This window comes from Mustela nivalis (genome assembly GCF_964662115.1).
Source record: "Mustela nivalis genome assembly, chromosome: 2".
Taxonomy (NCBI): Eukaryota; Metazoa; Chordata; class Mammalia; order Carnivora; family Mustelidae; genus Mustela; species Mustela nivalis.
The window spans coordinates 112,275,289-112,295,264 of NC_139021.1; the positions used below are offsets into that span (position 1 = coordinate 112,275,289).

At 35.4% G+C, this 19,976-nt stretch overlaps 1 pseudogene across 1 annotated transcript in view; it reads right to left on the reverse strand.

The window, feature by feature from the left end:
- The window catches only part of LOC309859846 (phosphatidylinositol 3,4,5-trisphosphate 3-phosphatase and dual-specificity protein phosphatase PTEN-like), a 107,917-nt pseudogene that overhangs the window by 65,266 nt on the left and 22,675 nt on the right, over positions 1-19,976 (reverse strand). The window contains exons 2-4 of the transcript XR_014316667.1: positions 19,753-19,879; positions 19,413-19,561; positions 1,399-1,508 (exon numbers count right to left, since the gene is read on the reverse strand). The product of XR_014316667.1 is annotated as a phosphatidylinositol 3,4,5-trisphosphate 3-phosphatase and dual-specificity protein phosphatase PTEN-like (transcript). The remainder of the gene's footprint in view (positions 1-1,398; positions 1,509-19,412; positions 19,562-19,752; positions 19,880-19,976) is intronic.

Genomic DNA, 19,976 nt, shown 5'->3' on the forward strand with positions numbered 1-19,976 from the left:
GGCTTAATAAACACTCCTGCACTTCAGGAGATGCACTGCTCATTTTCCAGATTCTCCATCTCTCTCGATGCAAAATTTACACCCGTCATTCTGTTTCCCATCACCCACTGTGTTTTCTGTAGATGTGTATTATCACTGACTAAGCCATATCAGGCTATTGCTCTCGTGGATCTGATATTATGCATCCTTCCAACTGTGTCCTGCCCAACCATGAGAAGACACATTTATTTCCCTATTTTCAAATTCTTAAACAGTAATTCTGACAGCCCCCTGTACCTCTAACTGTAATAAAACTACGAAAAAGTAGTCTGGTTTTTCTGTACTTTTTGTAGATACTGATACTGATTTTAAAATTCTGAACAATTTAAACACAACAACATCCAACTGGACACAACTCAATACTGCAAAATGTAAATATATACATTGGCTCAAAGCAAATTGTTAAAAATTAACCACTTAACAAAACAACTTATGGCTAGCTCATAATAAGGACACAGACAATTCATATACTCAATTATATAAGGATTCTACATTTGCATAATGCTTTACAAAGTGCTCTCCCATTCAAGATAACATTAATTCTAATCAAATATTTAAACTGAAAGTCTCCAAGAAAGAGATTTCTCTAAGAAGATAAACAAAATAATCCAAAATTTTAAACTTTAAAAGGCATTAAATTTTCTGATGTTTACAGTTAATTTTTCATACATATATATTTTTGCTTTGAAATGAGAAAATATATTAAGACTACAACAGAAACAAATTCCTTCTCTCATAAAATAGATCACATACTCTTAGGTTATACATGTGTTAAAATTATTTAAATCAGTCTTGAGAAATACGGTTTCAAGCTGGATAATAATTACACTTAAAAAATCATGCAAGTTTATAAAAAAGAGACAAAGTCAGGCCTTGGTCTGCCCAGCAATTCCTGTCCAGATCCTCTGTACCAAATTACTTCTTCAAATGCTTAGTATACTTATGCTCCATTATAAACTGTTCTATGTAAAAAATACATGGTATCAGTTATCTCTACCTTAGAATGAATTAATTTAAGTGACTGAATACACTCAAGGATTAAATCTAATCCCCAATTGTGAAATAAAAGACAAAAAACATAGTGTAACTGAATCCAGGACTTAAATTGGTAAGAAGCCTTAAAAGGAATCCAGGAAATCCTATTACATACACCTAACCATGTCAAAGGTTAGTTCTTATCAAATGAGCTGTATCCCATTGAGATCCATTAAACAAACAAAAAGCAGTGATAGAGCACAAACATAATAAAAAAAGTTCACATCACAAAGCACATCATTTTCTAAGACTTAGAAATCTTCTCTAAATGAAAATATAGCATGAATACATCAATATTTGCAACAGAAAATTAAGAGTTCTTACCTTACTACATCATCAATATTGTTCCTGTATACGCCTTCAAGTCTTTCTGCGGGAAACCCCATAGCAATAATGTTGGGATAAATATCTGAGTACTTAAGTTAAGGAAACACCTGAAATATACAACAATGCAAACTACATGTACATGTTGTAAAACATTAGCTGATTATAAAAATCACTATACCTATGCTAGTAAAAGGATGTCAAATGTATTTATCTATAAACCATCATGTGTAATTAAGAAACACAGGTACAGGGGCGCCTGGGTGGCTCAGTGGGTTGCTGGCTTCGGCTCGGGTCATGATCTCGGGGTCCTGGGATCGAGTCCCGCATCGGGCTCTCTGCTCAGCAGGGAGCCTGCTTCCCTCTCTCTCTCTCTCTCTCTGCCTGCCTCTCTGCCTCCTTGTGATCTCTGCCTGTCAAATAAATAAATAAAATCTTAAAAAAAAAAAAGAAACACAGGTACATAAAATTAATTCCCAAAAAAATTCTCAAAATAATTATATGACAAAATAATTTTCAAATCTCTTTACCTAGTACATTAAAAGTAAGTACATAAAAATTAAGGAAAAAAGTAACTTCCACATTTACACTATTTAGGCCCACATACATGAAAACAAAAACCACAGACTATAAATCAGAACTGAAGTTACCTTGGGACAAAAACCAAGTATCAAAATAAAAACAAAAAAAGCTACACAACTTCTCATTTTTCATTGTTACAAAAGGAACGACAGCATAGAGAAAAGTAGATACAATTAAGAATTAGGAAGCCAGCGGCGCCTGGGTGGTTCAGTGGGTTAAGCCGCTGCCTTCGGCTCAGGTCAGGATCTCGGGGTCCTGGGATCCAGCAGGGAGCCTGCTTCCCTCTCTCTCTCTGCCTGCCTCTCCAACTACTTGTGATTTCTCTCTGTCAAATAAATAAAAAAATCTTTAAAAAAAAAAAGAATTAGGAAGCCAGATTTAAGACCTGGCTAATGCCGCCATCCCGTTGTATAACCTGGACATGACTTCATCTTTCCAGGCTTCAATTTCCTACTCCACAAGATTAGGTTGAGACAACCACAATGATCTCTTCCAAGTCCTTGGTATTTGTGACTTAGTAATACTGAACTAAGGTAGAAAGTTTTCCTCATTCACCATCAAGGTAATCAACATTTAGCATGCCATTCTATTTACTTATGTTACACACTGTAGTCAGCATAAAAACAAACTTCTGTGCTCCAGAAGAATTTGCATCAAACTAAAAAAACAAAACAAAACAAAAAATACCAACCAATCTACATTTCTATCCATTTGTCAATAGTGGCAGACCTCATTTCTTCCCGAGTACCATTATTCCTCTCTCTAATCTCGTGATTTTTCTGAAATGGACCTTGCAAAACAGCCAAGCTGATCTGCCCCAAGCCTCCCTTCAACACCCTCCCTGAAGTTCTCCACCTACCTACTCCTGGACCCCATTTGATCTTCAAGTACAATCCAAAATTCACCAAATCCAGTGCCTTTTTGTAGATCTTTTTCCATCACTTTCGGCTGCTTTCACATTATTGAGTTAATTTTGGTATTATTTTCAATTGAAAATAATTATCAAGTTACAAAAAGCTTTTTAAAATTATTTTTTTAAAAGGTTTTATCCATAGTTTTACCACACACTGATTGGACAGACCTAAAAATATTTTAAGGGGGGAAAAAAAAAAAAAACAGGGTTGCCTGGGTGGCTCAGTGGATTAAGCATCTGCCTTTGGTTCAGGTCATGATCCCAGCGTCCTGGGGTAGAACCCTACATCAGGCTCTCTGCTCAACCAGGACTCTGTCCCTCTCCCTCTGCCCTGCTCATGCTCTTTCACTATCTGTCTCCATCTCTCTCTCTCACAAAGAAATAAAATTTAAAAAATAAAAATAAAAACCTTTCATTAAAAGAAAAAAGACCGCACACAATAGCATATACAATATGCTACCTTTTGTACAAAAAATATTTTCTTTTTGGATAAAATGAGTAAGATTTACACACAATTTGCCTGAATCTGAAATTCTCAGCACACATGTGCTTTTGCACACACACAAATGATAACTGAGAAACCAATAAACATGTTTGCTTCATAGAGAAGGGGTGGCAAAGGGGAAAAACATTCACTAAAACCAGCAACAAACAAATCCAATTAAATATCAAATTGGTAACCAGGAGATAGAGTTTATTTCACAGGAGTTATTTGGCTACTGCAAGTTTACTGTACTTCTTGGTAGGAAGCACTGTAAGAACAAAAAGAACTACAAAGAGGGGCTCCTGGGTGGCTCAGCTGGTTACACATCTATCTCAGGGTCCTGGAATCAAGCCCCACACAGGGCTCCTTGCTTAGCAGAGGAGTCTGCTTCTCTTCTCCCTGTGCTCATATTCTCTCTCATGCCCATTCTCTTTCAAATCAATAAAATATTAAAAAAAAAAAAAAAAGAGGGGCGCCTGGGTGGCTCAGTGGTTTAAGCCTCTGCCTTCAACTCAGGTCATGATCTCAGGGTCCTGGGATCGAGCCCCACATCGGGCTCTCTCTGCTCAGTAGGGAGCCTGCTTCCCCCTCTCTCTCTGCCTGCCTCTCTGCCTACTTGTGATCTCTGTCTATCAAATAAATAAATAAAAATTTAAAAAAAAAAAAAGAACTACAAAGAAATTTTAAACTTCTTCTGCAAGTTTGTTTTTACTATTATCAGTATTGATATCCTCAAGCTTTCTTCTTTATATTGTATAAAAAAATGAAATTTTACTAATGATTTTAAGATTTATGATTATAGGTATAAAATCAAGAAATCAAGTAAAAACCTTAATTAGAAATATCAATATATGGGCGCCTGGGTGGCTCAGTGGGTTAAGCCGCTGCCTTCGGCTCAGGTCATGATCTCAGGGTCCTGGGATCGAGTCCCACATCGGGCTCTCTGCTCAGCAGGGGCCTGATTCTCTCTCTCTCTCTCTGCCTGCCTCTCCATCTACTTGTGATTTCTCTCTGTCAAATAAATAAATAAAATCATTAAAAAAAAAAAGAAATATCAATATGAACTCATGTTTATAAAAATCTATGTTCTCTAGGTCTTTTCACTGAAATGGCCTAAAATCATATCAATCTTAGCAGCAAACAATCCCTAGATGGACCCAGACTGCATCTCTAATATTTAATATATTAAAACGCACTAAACTTGGAACTACAATGTATGCCAGGTCTGTGGCAGGAGGGTACAAGATGAGTCTGGGATATTTTTCTGTGCCAGGAGACAAGGAAGGTACTCAAGAGATAATGATCTCTATCAGACAGATATAGGAGCTAAAATGAAGGACATCCCAGGACCTAAAGCTCTAACAAACTGAGTATCAAAGAAACAACTTAAATGGTAGTAAATTAAAACACTCTAAATAAAATTAAAACCCTTGAGTCTATATAAAGACTCTCAAAGGAAAAAAGAACAAACTATTTTTCATTTATCACCTTTTGAAGTGGCTGTTAGAACAGTTCTTTCTCTACTCTGAAAGTAAAAAAAGGGGGAGATTAAGTATTTATGCTACTTTCCCTGTAGGTGCTGTATTTCACGACAACCAAATAGCATCGTTTCATACAGTAAAGATCTACTTTACAGAAAAACATTGTGTTAATAAACACAAAAGAATAGAACTTTAAAAGTCATATTTTGCAAACCCTAATAAATTTATGGATTTAGGCAAGGATCAACAACTGGTTCTAAACCAACAGGTTAGTGGATGATGAAGAACTGAACTTTGTTTCTTAAGAGAGCCAAAGCAACACCACCCAAAATACCTTCTGATGTAAAGAGACCAATGTAACTGAACAGCGGGCAGAAAAGACTGCCACCACCCAATTTCAGTGGTCAATCTGGGCATCACAAAGGAAGTTAAGCAGACATCCTGTAACTTTCTGTGTGATACAATATGAAGGACACAGCATCACCTGTGATATCCAAGGTATCTTCAACCTGAGACTCAACGAAGTATTTAGATATAAATTTTAATTTCCATTAAATATAAGAGATAGAAAAACAAGCTAAATGACATGAGAATAAACTGGACAAATTCAAAAGGTCTGAAACATATGACCCAGTCTCTGCTCAAATGTCTTTTTAAAAGGCAAGGAGGGGAGGAATGGGTATCCCTTATTTTTAAAAGACTTAAGGGTTGGGGTGCCTGGGTGGCTCAGTCGTTAAGCTTCTGCCTTCCGCTCAGGTCATGGTCCCAGAGTCCTAGGATTGAGGCCAACATCAGGCTTCCTGCTCAGCAGGAAGCCTGCTTCTCCCTCTCCCACTCCACCTGCTGTGTTCCCTCTCTCACTGTGCCTTTCTCTGTCAAATAAATGAATAAAAATCTTCCAAAACATTTTTTTAAATAAAAAAAAAAAAAGACTTAAGGATTCTAAGAGCCACGTTCATAGGTACAATGCTATTGTTTTAGACGAACAAGCCATTAAGAACATTTTTGAGCCAACCAGAGAAATTTGAAAATGATCTGGGCATTATATGGGATAAAAAAATGACTGAAATGGAAAAGCACACATTACTGACTTAAAAAAAGGTTTCAAAAGAGAATACACAGCATTATGCCATAATCGAATAAGAATGCATATATACCCAGATAGACATATGTAGACAAAAAGATTACAAACTAAGGTACTAAAAGTAATCATCTCTAGGAGGTGGGAATATATATTTTTCTCATTTTTGTTTTTTATTTTCTGTTGTTGATACAATGCCTGCACTATTTCTGCAACAGATTTTTAAAAATTGTTTGCTTTATAATTACCTCCAGGTCTATTTACCAAGTATCATGACAAAATATTGTTTTGTCCCACATGACTTAAATTCAGCTCTGTATTTAGTTTTTAAAAAATGATGAATTTCTATCAATATATATATGTATATACACATACATACACACAAATATGTAATGAAAAAAGATTTAAGTAGCATTTACTATGTGGCAATTTTGTCACTTTAAGAATATATAAATTCACCCCCAATCTCAAAGTGTTCTTCTACTATGGAGACTCCAAAACTACTAGGATTATCACACATTACAAATAATAGCTGTCATCTATTATTCTCACCTAAGAAAGTAGTTCCACCTAAAAACATAACTCATTCAAAGAACTATGTTCAATTATCAAAATATTTTGGGTATTATGTCCGTTCATGAGAAAGAAAAAAAGAGAGAGAGACTGGAGGCTCAAATCAAGCCTACAGCAGTAGTAATTCCTGAAAGTGAATAATCTTTACTTTGTCTTGGGAGCACCAACATACAGAAAATAACACTCAGAAGACAAATGAGGCAGCAGGAGGGACCCAAAGCAGTGGCAGCTTCCACCAATCCAGAATTCCTACATAAAAAATTATAAATAGATATAAGTAAAAAATTTAAGTTGAATTATTCTGAGCAATGCAACAGCAAAATATTTCTTATTCAAAGTAATAGTAATTACTGCTCCTAATCAACTTTCCAACTGAATGCTTAATTTCAGTAAAGACACTAGTATGATTTTCAGCCTTACAGAAAAGCACAATAATACAATGCCCCTTGAAAGCCAGTCATTTTAACCAGGACTAAACTCCAATGTATCCTTGCACTATGAATACTACTAAAGGAGTTAAAGTTGCAAAGGACTTGGTTACCTTATTTAAACAAAACCATTTGTCTCTAATTATACATAAATAGGAATGTTATATACTCATTAAAGTAAACTCAGTTGGCCCCCTTTCATTCACTTAATTATTCAAACACACAGTGAACATTCCTTGCAAGGGGCAGTGAGAGCAGAGGCTAAGTAAGCAAAGACTACTGCACTGGAAAAGTCCCTACTCTGTCAGGAAAGACAGATAGACACACAGACATGCAGCGGTGCCACATGACTTACATTCTACTGAATATAAGACTGAAATATTTTAAGAGATAAAGAGAGAGGGGCTAATTCTAATTAAAGCTTCACAAAATAGGTGATATGTTAGAAAATCCTTAAGAAGTCAGTCAGACACCAGTAGACAGAAGAACAAACAAGCAATCAGAACACTTCAGGCAGGGAACAGAACAGGGATGCGGAAATACATACAACATGAGGAAGCAGCAAGCAGGCCAGTGTGGCTCACACACAGAGCTGTATGGAGAAGGCAGGACAGAAGACTGCATTTAGTTTGAAGGAAGCTGTGAGAGGGAGTTCAATTTAACCAGACATATAAGGAGTCAAAGGCCAGAATCGGCGTGGGGGTCTCTGACAGAGCAACAATCCAATGCTTCCTTTACATAGAATCTAAACATCCAGTCTTCTGAAGGTTTCATTTTTCACAGATCCTCACCTTTCTTATTCACAGTTTGAGATTTTACCCAAGACTTTAACCTCCATCATAAGTTAGAAGGATGCAGAGAACATGTGCCACACTACAGGAAATGCATTCCCATTTAATCCTAGCAACCCTACAAGGTATTATTTCCATTTCATGAATGACAAAATTGAGGGTCAAAAAGACTGGGTAATTTGCATTAAGTTCCACAGCCAGTAAGTACTGAGTTATGATTCAAACCAGTTAGGTACAAACCCAGCTTTTTATACCATGCTACCTCATAAAAGATTAAGAGTTCCTTGTATTTCCAAATCTGTAACAAAAATATAAAAGCTTCAAAGGAAGCAGGTTCAAATGAAAGTGAATTTACTAATCAAATGTTAAATCTGAAAAACTTTTAAAAGACAATACAGAATCACTGGAATTTCCAAAACTGAGTAATGAATTATAAGACACATATTTCTTATGACAAGAATTATTCCAATGCATGTCCAATTTGACTTTTTTGCTTCCTAATGTTAAAATTTCTGACATACTTTTTTTGGACAATTTAAACCAAATAAAAATAACTGAGAAAACTATATATATATTTCTAATACGGAATAGTGTTAACTTGCAATTACCGGATATACTTTCAAATAACGAGAGTGTTTCATATGAAATTCTCATCTTATTACTTATAAATGCTGCGCATAAAGAATTATACTAACTAGATCACTGCAGGAAGCCAAATATTTTTGCCATCTAGTGATCTACTCGCAGGCAATGTGGCAACATGGTCAAGAACATATGCTCCGGGCACCTGGGTGGCTCAGTGGGTTAAGCCACTGCCTTCGGCTCAGGTCATGATCTCAGAATCCTGGGATAGAGTCCCGCGTGGGCACTCTGCTCAGCAGGGAGCCTGCTTCCTCCTCTCTCTCTCTCTGCCTGCCTCTATGCCTACTTGTGATCTCTGTCAAATAAATAAATAAAATCTTTAAAAAAAAAAAAAGAACATATGCTCCAAGAGCCAAGCTGCCTGGATTTGAACTCTAGCTTCACTTACTAAGTCATCTTTTGCAAGTTACCCATCTTCAGTTCCCTGTGTAAAATGGGACTGGTAGGAGATAACATTTTCTTTTCTTCTCTGCTTAATTTTTATTCAAGCTTTTATTTAAATTCCAGTTAGTTAACATACAGTATAATATTAATTTTAGGTATAGAAATTAACCAGGTGTAGAAATTAACTGCATGTAGTTAACTGTATACTAACTAACTGGAATTTAAATAAAAGTTTGAATTAAAAATTAAACAGAAAAGAAAGTGTTACCTTCATTAAAAAAAAAGTACTTATCACATAGGGTTGTGATAAGGATTAAATGCATTAACCTATGGAAAACAACTAGAACATAGTGATAGCTGTCTATCAATTAAACAAATGAGATAGACCTATACCATTAGAGCTTACTGTAACGATTTGGGTATTTTTTTTTTCCAATGATACTCTTTACTGAATAACCTAATCCTTCTAAAGAGCATCAAAGTCTAATAGAAACCTTAACTCTTTGAAATCTTGACTATAGCAATTTGCCTTTTAAGTATTTAACTTCAGAACAAATGTAAAATATTCCCAAATTTCCCAAAGGGAACAAAACAAAAGACTGCTTTCCCCTTGTTATCAGTGGCTACATGAAGTAAGCAGAGAGGTAGAAGGAATTTCTGTCGGCCCTCAGAGGGACAGCTACCATTGCTATGGCAGATCTGCAGACACAGACATACGACGTTCAGTACATGACCTTTCACCCCACCTCTAAGCAAACATGCTCAGTTTGTTTTGTTTTAATTCAGGTATAATTTACATACGATAAAATACAAGATCTTAAGTGATTCATTGATGAGTTTTGATAATCATATATATCATGTTGGAGAGTCTTGATTCAAGTGCTGCAACAATCCCCTCTCAAACATAGAATGCTGACTGCAAGAAAGAAAATAATAAATGATAATTAAGTTCTAAAGCCTGTCCACAGAAGTCAATTTCACCAATAACAGAACTGACACACTATAAAATGATGCAGCTAGTATATGAGCTAACTCAATTTTTACTGGTTGTTCTTAACATCCAATCCTGACTTTAAGGATATTCTAAGTTACACCAAATTAACAAAATGCCTTTAGAAAAAAACATGTGAGCTGAGATTTCATACTGACCTTGTCTCAAAATTTTACTTGTACCCAAATTAATGTCATTTGCACTACAAATTTAACTAGAATTTTCAAATAGAGAATAACCAAAAATAGCTCCTTAAGCCTTATTTTATGTGTCCCTGAATATACAGTCTTATTTTAAGTACAATTATTAAAAATAGAGCACTTCTCAAGTTTCGTTGTAGTACTACTCAACATAATATATAGATATACTTATCCCCAAACAAGTTATAAACTAAAATACCAGTATACAGTACTAGTATTCAAACCAGTAACACGTTTTTTCTGCCACAATTATTTTAAGAAAAATTACTTCCACAGATCACATATAAGTTATTTTAAAAATACACATATGGAAGCGGTAACATACATGGAATGCAGATGGCAAATAGAAAGTGACATGTAGATTACAGAGGTAGTGATCAAAAAGCAGTAAGAGCAAACCTGAAGTTGCCTAGCTCACAAGAGGAACTGACGTTGAGCTGAATCGGCAGCAGGAATGAAGGAATAAAGTCAGACTAACAAGAGGAGACAAGAAGAATCGAAACCTAGTTAGTAAATACCAAGACTGCACCATTTAATTCTATTTTCCAGGAATTTCTGGAGCTTTTCCCCTGCTTTCTGTCAGGGCTATCAACCAACAGATGCTTAAGGATCAGGTGAGGGGAAAAAAATTCAGCCACTGATTCATAAGCTACATCAGGTCTACATTTTTTTTCCAACAAATTTTAACAAGTTTAAAATTAACAAACAGTTTCCATGTATGTCACAGTTATATCCATATTAGCAACTTCACTAATCAAATTATGCTTTAAACAACTGCCATTCATAGACTTATACGGGAGTCTCATTTAATGCAAGATTTTTTATTTCTGACTAGGTATTCTTTTTCTCTATTAAATGTGTAAAATGTTTGTATCTGGTTTCTAAATTGAAGATTAATATTGGTAGGAAAGCAGAAAAAGGAGATGCTGATTTTTCCAGTTGATAAAGTGCTAATTGCATTATTTGAGAACAATTTGTCCTAACATATAAAGCGTATAAATATTCCTGTACAGAGCAAATTAATGCTGCCTAAAATCTGATTTTATAAAGTGAAAAGGGTGCGTAAGCACCAAAGCCTAAACTACAGAAATATTAAAAATATTTCTCAAAAAAATACAGAAAACTACAAAAATATTAAAAATATTGCTCCAAAAAAATTGGGGATTTTTAAGAATAAAGCATAGTGGTCAGAAACAGCACAGGACACAGGAACATTTGTTTAAATATTCCCAAGGTGCCAGGCCTGCATTAAAATACTTCATGCAGGGACGCCTGGGTGGCTCAGTTGGTTAAGCAGCTGCCTTCGGCTCAGGTCATGATCCCAGCATCCTGGGATCGAGTCCCACATCGGGCTCCTTGCTCCGCAGGGAGCCTGCTTCTCCCTCTGACTCTGCCTTCCACTCTGTCTGCCTGTGCTTGCTCTCAATCTCTCTCTCTTACAAATAAATAAATAAAATCTTTAAAAAAAAATACTTCATGCATAATGTCGTTTGTTTGTTTATTTATTTTTATTATGTTATGTTAGTCACCATACAGTAAACCATTAGTTTTTGATGTAGTGTTGCATGATTCATTGTGCATAGTGTCATTTAATAAATAGAAGACCAAAGTTCCATTCTCAGCTTTGCAACTTAAAAGCCTATGACTGCAGGTAAGTTACTAAGTCTCTGGGCCTCAAATATTTTTGTTTCTTTTTTCTGCAAAATGATGATCCTAACACCTGATGTAATTTCTTTATTGGTTGTTTCAAGGATCAAATGCGGTATCTGGAAATATCTTTAAAACTATAAACTGTAAAGGGCTATTAGAATTGTAATAAGAAGCTGTTATGATTTGAGGTTACATGGACTAGAAATATCCTGTTATTTAATTATAGTTTCAATGTCTCATTACAAGGCAACTCAATATGATGTTTTTATAAACAAATTATAAAAGAAAAGAATTCCAATATATTCACTTAAATCCACTTTAACATAAATTTTAGGTTCCTTTTAACACTTCTAAATTAGCTGCCCACAATGGCAAACCAGAAAGGAAAACTGACTGCCAAGTAATTTATGAGCTCTACTGGAGCTTTCTATTCCTCCAAACAATTAGGACCTCACAACTTCCTCTAAAATTGTTACATTATACCAACTTGCCTTGACTGAAGAGTTTATACACATTTTTGCTTTGAAAAGAAGTTTAGATGTCACTATGTGGAGTTCTTTTTGTTGCTGTTGTAGTTTCGTTTGTTTTAAGCAGGCTCCATGCCCAGCACAGGGCTTGAACTCACAAACCGGAGTTTAAGGGTCCCATGCTCTACCAACTGAGCCAGGCTTAGATCTTACTTTCTGAAGGAAAATACCACATTCTTCAAAAGTAACATCAAGAATTGCTAGTAATTCTTCTACTTAGTAGCAATACCATAAATTGGTTCATTTGGCACAAAATCTGCAATCTGTAACAAAGAACTATGAAACTGTTTTACCTTTTATTCCAGAAACCCCACTCTAACAATGTGCACTAAGAAAACAATGTAAACTATGCAAAGATAGTCACAATATGCTGTTTTTAAAGGGAAAAAATGGAAATAATCCTAACACAGCACAGTAAGCAATGCCTGATATTTAGCCCAATGAAATGCTACCTATATAGCTTTAAAAATGACAAATACCCACTGACAGATAAAAATTAAGCTGTGAATACCTAAGAATGTAATTATGAGCATAAACACATTAACAAAGAGGGAATGATAATTTCCAGTGACAAATATCTGACACAGAATCAACTTCTTCTATTGTTTAAATTGAAGATTACAGTTTTAAACAAATACTTTTTAAAGGAACAATCAAGGCCCTCTGAACTTTATTTAAATGTAAGCAAACCAGAACCACAGAAAAATATCTAATCAAGTCACTGATAATGCTAGCAATGCTCTAAAACCCAAAGTACAATTTTTGTGTGTATTAGCTAAGGGATTATTCCTCTCAACAAATTTAATCAATTTTTCTTCAGAGCTGTTATGAAATAATGTATCTACAACTGTTCAAACCTACATCTGTGAATCTCTAAAATTTAAGGTGCCCAACTAACTGGTTTTAACGAGCGTAAGAAACAATTACCTCCTTCCTAGCTCTCTGGATGAATACGATAAGGCAGATTTCCTGTTTCAGAACTCTGCTGCTGTTAAAATACACACACGTAAACCCCGCCCCCTCCCTGCCATGGTTCTGCTCCCACTAACAAACAACCAAGATTGACTACCAATGACAAATCAAATAAAATATGGTTGTAACTTACAGAACAACTTTCAGAAAGATCATCAGTCCAATATGCATTAGATATACTTGTCAGCATTATATACCTGAACTATAAGCCAAATGCTAACCTAATTTTCTACAGCAAAATCATAATAAAGTATATGAAAAATTAAAAAACTTAAAATTATGACATCAATCCAGCATTATTGTAAAGTACATAAGAGTGTATCTTTTACGCTCTAATCTTTATATTCAGTGTTAGGTTTATGGTACTTCTGTAGTTCATTATAAAAGCCATGCTTTTTATCATTTAATTTACCAGAGATAACTATCTAAAACACTAGGTTTGGGCTGCTCTTTAAGGTCACTAACTTCCACAGAAAGAAAGACATTCCAACAGGTAAGACAAAAAAGATGATAAGGGATGTATCAATAGTTTGAGAACAAAAGCCTAATAATATTTAGTGCAAATTTACTCAATACTAGTAAACTACTTTAAAAAAAACACACAACAGATTCCAACTTTTCCAACTCTATTGATCTTTTAGATGCAGCCGTGCACAAATTTCCTAATGTTCGAAACTACTACACATACATAATACGAAGGAAAAAAGCTCAATACAAAACGTATCGCCAGCAAGTGGGTTTTCATTTTCCTACTAATTAAGCTAAAACTGTAAAATTTCTAAATTTACTTCTATCAAAATTACCTTTCAATGAAACCACTGCTAATTTGAACCATTTTAATGGAAGAAAGCTCCAAACAAGTGTGTGCTAGGCTGCTTCATTTTATATTTGGCTTTAATATAACAGACCCAAATCTCTTTATTTTATATCTAAGCCAGGACATCATCTAGAAATGACTTGCTTTTTTTTTTTTTTTTCCCAAGTGGCAAAAATAGTTTTGCCTAACTGCTGTATTTTAATCCTGGAAGGGTTTATACTAATATAAACTAGAAATACAGGTCTACTTTAAAATATTAAGGCACAGAATAAAAAATATTAAGGCACAGATATTGGCATTTATTACTACATTAATAAGAATCATATTACTGATTTTATGAAAACTGCCTTGGTTCTAATACTGAAAAACATGATTTATATTCTCACTGAGGATATTTTTATCATTATATCAACTTTATAATCACTTGAATAAGTGGATCATCAAAAAAACCTTTGAAATTACATATACTAAAATACTAGCCAAAATTCATATTTTAAATTTTAGTAATATGCAGATTTAAATATACTAAAAAATATGAGAGCAAGTCTACATTGCTTGGTTTGAAAAGGCAGTACTTTTAGTTTTAGTCAGCTACCCATAAATGCTTGTTCCTAAAGCAAGTATCATTTTAGTATAAATCCAATTATCACAATTGGGGGGAAAAAGCACAATTACTAATCAATTAGTTGTGGAATCTTCATATGCAAAGGAGAATATACAAAAAAACTTCGAAAATTATTAAGCTGAAACATGAAAGATAAAAAGGGAGACAACTCTGTCAACCAAAAAACTGTTTAAAAACATAAAAAGGTCAACATACAGAAAAACAAAAATACCAACAGTTAGATGGGAGGGACAGAAATGAAAACAAGGGAAAGGAGCTCATAACACCTCACACCCTTTAAATACTATTAGGCAAACAAAACAGGTAAAGACTGAAAATTTGGATTAAAATCTCACCTACATACATGCTCCCTCCCTTAATATAAGAGACAGAATTTACACACATATTATCTGTTTATCCAAAAGGGCACCATTCTTTTCATGACCTACCACTCAGACCCAAACAAATTCTATAAAGTGATGCTTGTCAAACAATCTACTTTCATCAGACATGAGTTTTAAATTGGCAAGATGATTCTTACACAAAAAATAGAGGCCCTAAACACAAAGTTAGATCCTATCTACACTGAAATAGTATGCCTGATCATATTAATCATTTGGCATAACAAACTTCTCAGTAAAAATATCAATAAATAAAGTAGATTAAAACTAATCAGACCCTATTAAGCCCAATATGCAATTTTAAAGACATCTATCCAACCTGGCAACACCAGTTCTTGAGGTGGGGGAGGGAGGGTGTGAAAAGGAATTGTGTTACAGAAACAACTTATATATTGTAGCTTGAAAAAGCAAAATTTTAAATGGGAAAAATCACTTCACAGCAGAAAGACAAGAACTGAGTTGTGCAAGAAAGCAGAGGACCTGAAAAATATTTAAAGCAAATATTTAAGGAATACATATTAAATCAGTTCCCTGATGAAGTTCCATAGTAATGAATTTCTATATAGCAACTTTTAGGAAAATTACAGCTTAAAACTATCAAAATCTCATATAACTTAATATCTCAAGATAAAACATGGTGTTCCCACTTACATATCCAAATAATCTTCTAAAACTAAAATGACTAAAAGCCAGACTTCCATTACATAAGCTTTAGTTCTCAAACAATATCTTCACATTTTATAAGAAAAATATAAACACTGGCATAACCTCTAAGCTTTATTTGTGCAAAAACTTAAAATTTGGTATTAGTCTTTAAAGACTATAATTAATAGATGATTCCAAAAAACAGAAATGTCAAAACCACTCATATCACTAGATTACCTTAACTTTTTCCTGTATTTGAGTAACAGATGGCAAACCTTAGTTCTTGGACACTACACAGTAATCACAATCTGTGTGACCTTTTCAGTATTAAAAAGAATCCAAATAGCCTTAATAACCAGCACGTGAGTGTATTTTACAGTATTATCTATAATCCTGATCATAGTGAACAGAAACTAGATATGCGAAAATGCATCAGACTTTTTGGTGTGCTGATTCTTATTTTCCATAAATTTCCTACAACTAGCCCACGAAAACTAGCCAGATGTCAGACTGCTTCTTCAGTTTTCAAAAAACATAGATGCACACATTTACAAAGTATTTTTACCATTACTTCATTTTCATTAGTACCTAAAAGGTATATAGCATACCTAGATCAAAATTTCCTTATGCTTATTGAAAGAATTTTATCTCATTTAAAAAATGTTACTCTAACAACTAATTTTGTTTAAAAAAGAGAAGAGTTTGTTTCTTCTTCAATACTTTTGTTCTAAGTACATGAATTAATACATTTGCTCAAGACATCATTTAGCTAATAAGGTTAAAATTATCTCCCTGTTTTAATACTCTTAAAAATAAACTTAAATAAACTTAAATACTCTTAAAAATAAACTCTGTAATAAATAAATAAATAAATAAATAAATAAATAAATAAATAAATAAATAAAATGGAACACTAATCGGCAACTAAAAGGAACGAACCATTGATACAATAACTTAGATGAATATTCAAGGTGTTATGTCGAGGGAAAGAAACTAAGTGACATACATACAAATCTATGTAACATTTGAACTGACAGTGGCAGAGCACACAGGAGTGAAGAGGCTGTGGTTATAAAAGGGCCAACAGTAGAGGTCCTTATAGAACTATAGAGTATTTTGACTATGGGGCAGATACGCAAAACCTACACAAGTGACAAAGTTGTACTGTACTAAATGCATGCAAACAAATGAAGAGAAGAAAAACTGGAGAGATCTTTCTTAGGCCCCCAAATTTTATCAATGTCAATATCCTGGATATGATATATATATTTTTTCTGGATATGATATTTATACAACAGTTTTGCAAAATGTTACCATCAGTGAAAACTGGGTGAATTGTTCCCAGGACTTGCATATATCGTTTCTTAAAAGTGCACTGGAATCTGTAGTCACCTCATAAAAAGAAGTATTTCAATTTAAAAAATTAGCAAGATGGTAGTTCACCTAAGAACTTGCTCCAAATAAGAGCATTAAAATAGAAGCTAGAGATGATCATCCCAGGACCATGGTATCATGATCTGAGCCAAAGGCAGACACTTAATGACTGAGCCACCCGGGCGGGCCCTGAACAGATTTTTGCCAGTATGTATTCATCCTTGGGGTTCTTCCAATTTGCTTTCTTTACTGTAATTATATTTTCTGTTCTCCATTCTCAGTTTGACACCTTGCCATGTGTTTGCTATTCCCTTATTAATATCCTTCTTAAATATCTGTATCACAGAGATAATTAATTCAATTACTACACCCTTTGGAAACTCATGATTTAATATTTGGTCACATAATTTACCTACTTTATGACTACTTTGATCAGATGACAATTCTATCACCAACTAGCTTTCTTCCCAATACTTTTCAACCCTTTTTTCTTATAATCGTTTTGCATGCATTTGTGCTGGTTCCTTTTCCATTACTTGGGCTAAAAGGATGAGAGCTTTACAAGGAAGACCACAGGGCAAAAGGTTTACTTGAGAGACCGAACAGAGTCATCCCTTAGGCTAGAGGGGTAATTCATTATGAACAAGTTTTCAGCACATGTTGGTCTCAGTTTACAGACCAACCAGGATGTGCCTTCCTTCCTCGTTGGAGTAGCCTCCACAACAGCTTGCTCTCTTGCTCATCACAGAGCCAGCTCACTGGGGCTGGCCTTGCTGCAGTTCCAAATTGAGGAAAACCAAGTGTTGGGCTCATTTCATAGAAATAAGCCCAGAGGCCGAACTGGGCCTATGGAGGCTCCGACTTCCCCAGCATCTGCCTAGGTCAACTGTCTGATGCAATCCAGGAAAGAAAGGTAGTTAAAGCTCTACAGAACAGTTTCATCTGAGAGAGAGGAACAAGACAAAAGATAACATCCTTTCCCCTTCCACCTTTCTGACCAGTTGCTCTGGCACACAGTGGTTCACACTGAGACTCGGAACATATCCTGCTAGTCTGAGCAATCAGATGTGCTATTTACAAATCTACAGTCAATGAGGTAATCACCCCCCTGAGCATTCCCCTCCTCCTAACCAGCCTTACCGTCCCCCATGCTTCCCTCACTTTTGTAGAAGGTCTGCAAATCCCGATCAACCGTTGTCAAGTAAGTTTTTGCATCAAATTCTATGTCAGAGGAGTACACGCTAAGATGGCATGTAAGATTATTTCTGCACATTTAGTGTCTATGAGGTGGTTTTCCCTCATGTACAGTCTCTCCTGCACCATCATGGATACAGGGCTACTGAAAAGTGTGGTTTGTGCTTCTACACTTCAGTATGTCTCCTTTGCAGAATGAAACTGTCTCCAAGGGAGCTCAGCTATCTAGTTTATGGCACCGTTGTTCATGGAAGTCTTAGGTGTGGATGTGCTCTGTTCATGAAAAGCGCACTGCCAGACCCCGTGCGCATCAGAAATGCTTTTGTTTTCTACCCACCTGCTAACACACACACGTTCCTTGATCCACCATCAGCTTTGCTGCAGGTACACTTGCACTGATTTGGGATTTCAGATATCCACTAGTGTCATAGAATGAAGCTTGTCTTGCTCACTTCCCTTAGTGCTTCTGGATGATTTGGAGACAAAGGCAGAAAACGCTGACTTTATACGTTTTTCTTCAAGAAGTTCATTTTGTCTATGAAAACCATCTACACTCAGCTACAGGACACCACATTCTCTGTTTCCACCTTCTCTACAGACTGTTCCTTCTCTCTTCTTCGCTGAGTCCTCTCATTTTCATGACTTCTAAACATTAGTGTCCCAGGGAACAGCTTTCAGACCTCTCAAATTTGTTCATTCTTACTTCTGAGAGGTGGTTACCTGATCCCTTAGCTTCAAATACTAATTTTAAAAACTTTAAATACTACCATAAGTTGACAATTTCCAAGTAAGTATCTCCAACCTGGGGTCTTCCCTATATCACCTCTGCTCATACAACCAAATGCTTATTCCCATGTAAACCTGTGCATTTTATAATCATTTCATTCAAGTTGATATCATCCAAATGCCTTCCTGAATGCCTTCCTTTTCTCAAGTATTACATTTCATTATTTCAATTTATAACTTCCTTGCTATTTTGTTGACATACTATGTATATAGTATGTGTATGTGTGTACCTATTATGTATATTATGACATATTATGTGTATAGTATGTGTATGTGTGTTTATGTCTTTTCTTTCCCTATCAGAATGTAAGCTCCATGAGGTCAGGAACAAATTCAGTTTGATCATGTGTTTCAGCACCTAAAACTTGAGTGAGGCACAGCAGGTACCCAGTATTTGTTAAATGTGAAAACGAACATATAAGCAAGTACCTGAGAATAAAAACAATTCATACCATGTCACCTAGTGTCCATCTGTTTAATACATACTGACTCACCTGGGTAGCTCTGACTTGGGGACTCTTCCTCTAGCATCCATGGCTGCTCTCCTTGCTCCAACTTCAGGATCACTTCTGGTTTAGGGATGCAACACGCTGTAATTGGGAAATGACATGGGAATTCGGTGAGGCTCATGGGCTTCAGGGCCCTTGAAGAAGACAGAAGACGAAGCTTCAGGGGCCAATTACAACACTTCATTCTTTACAGTGATTCAACAATCCTTCTGCTTAATACTTGAAATCTCAAACTTAAATATCATTAAACTCAACAAAGCTTCTACAGGTGTCAAACCAAGAATGAAGGTGCATACTAGGAGTCTACACGGGAAACAATCCTTACCCACTGAGACAAGGTGGCTATAGTTCTCTAGCATCACCTCCCTGTACAGGGTCCTCTGAGCAGGGTCCAGATGCTGCCACTCCTCCTGGGTAAAGCCCACAGTCACATCCGCAAATGATAAGGATCCCTGAAACAGCACATTTGTATTCAAATTTAAGTAATCACAATGGGAAGACATGGAAAAGCTGTCAAAGAACTGTTACGGAGTTCACTATTCACAATCA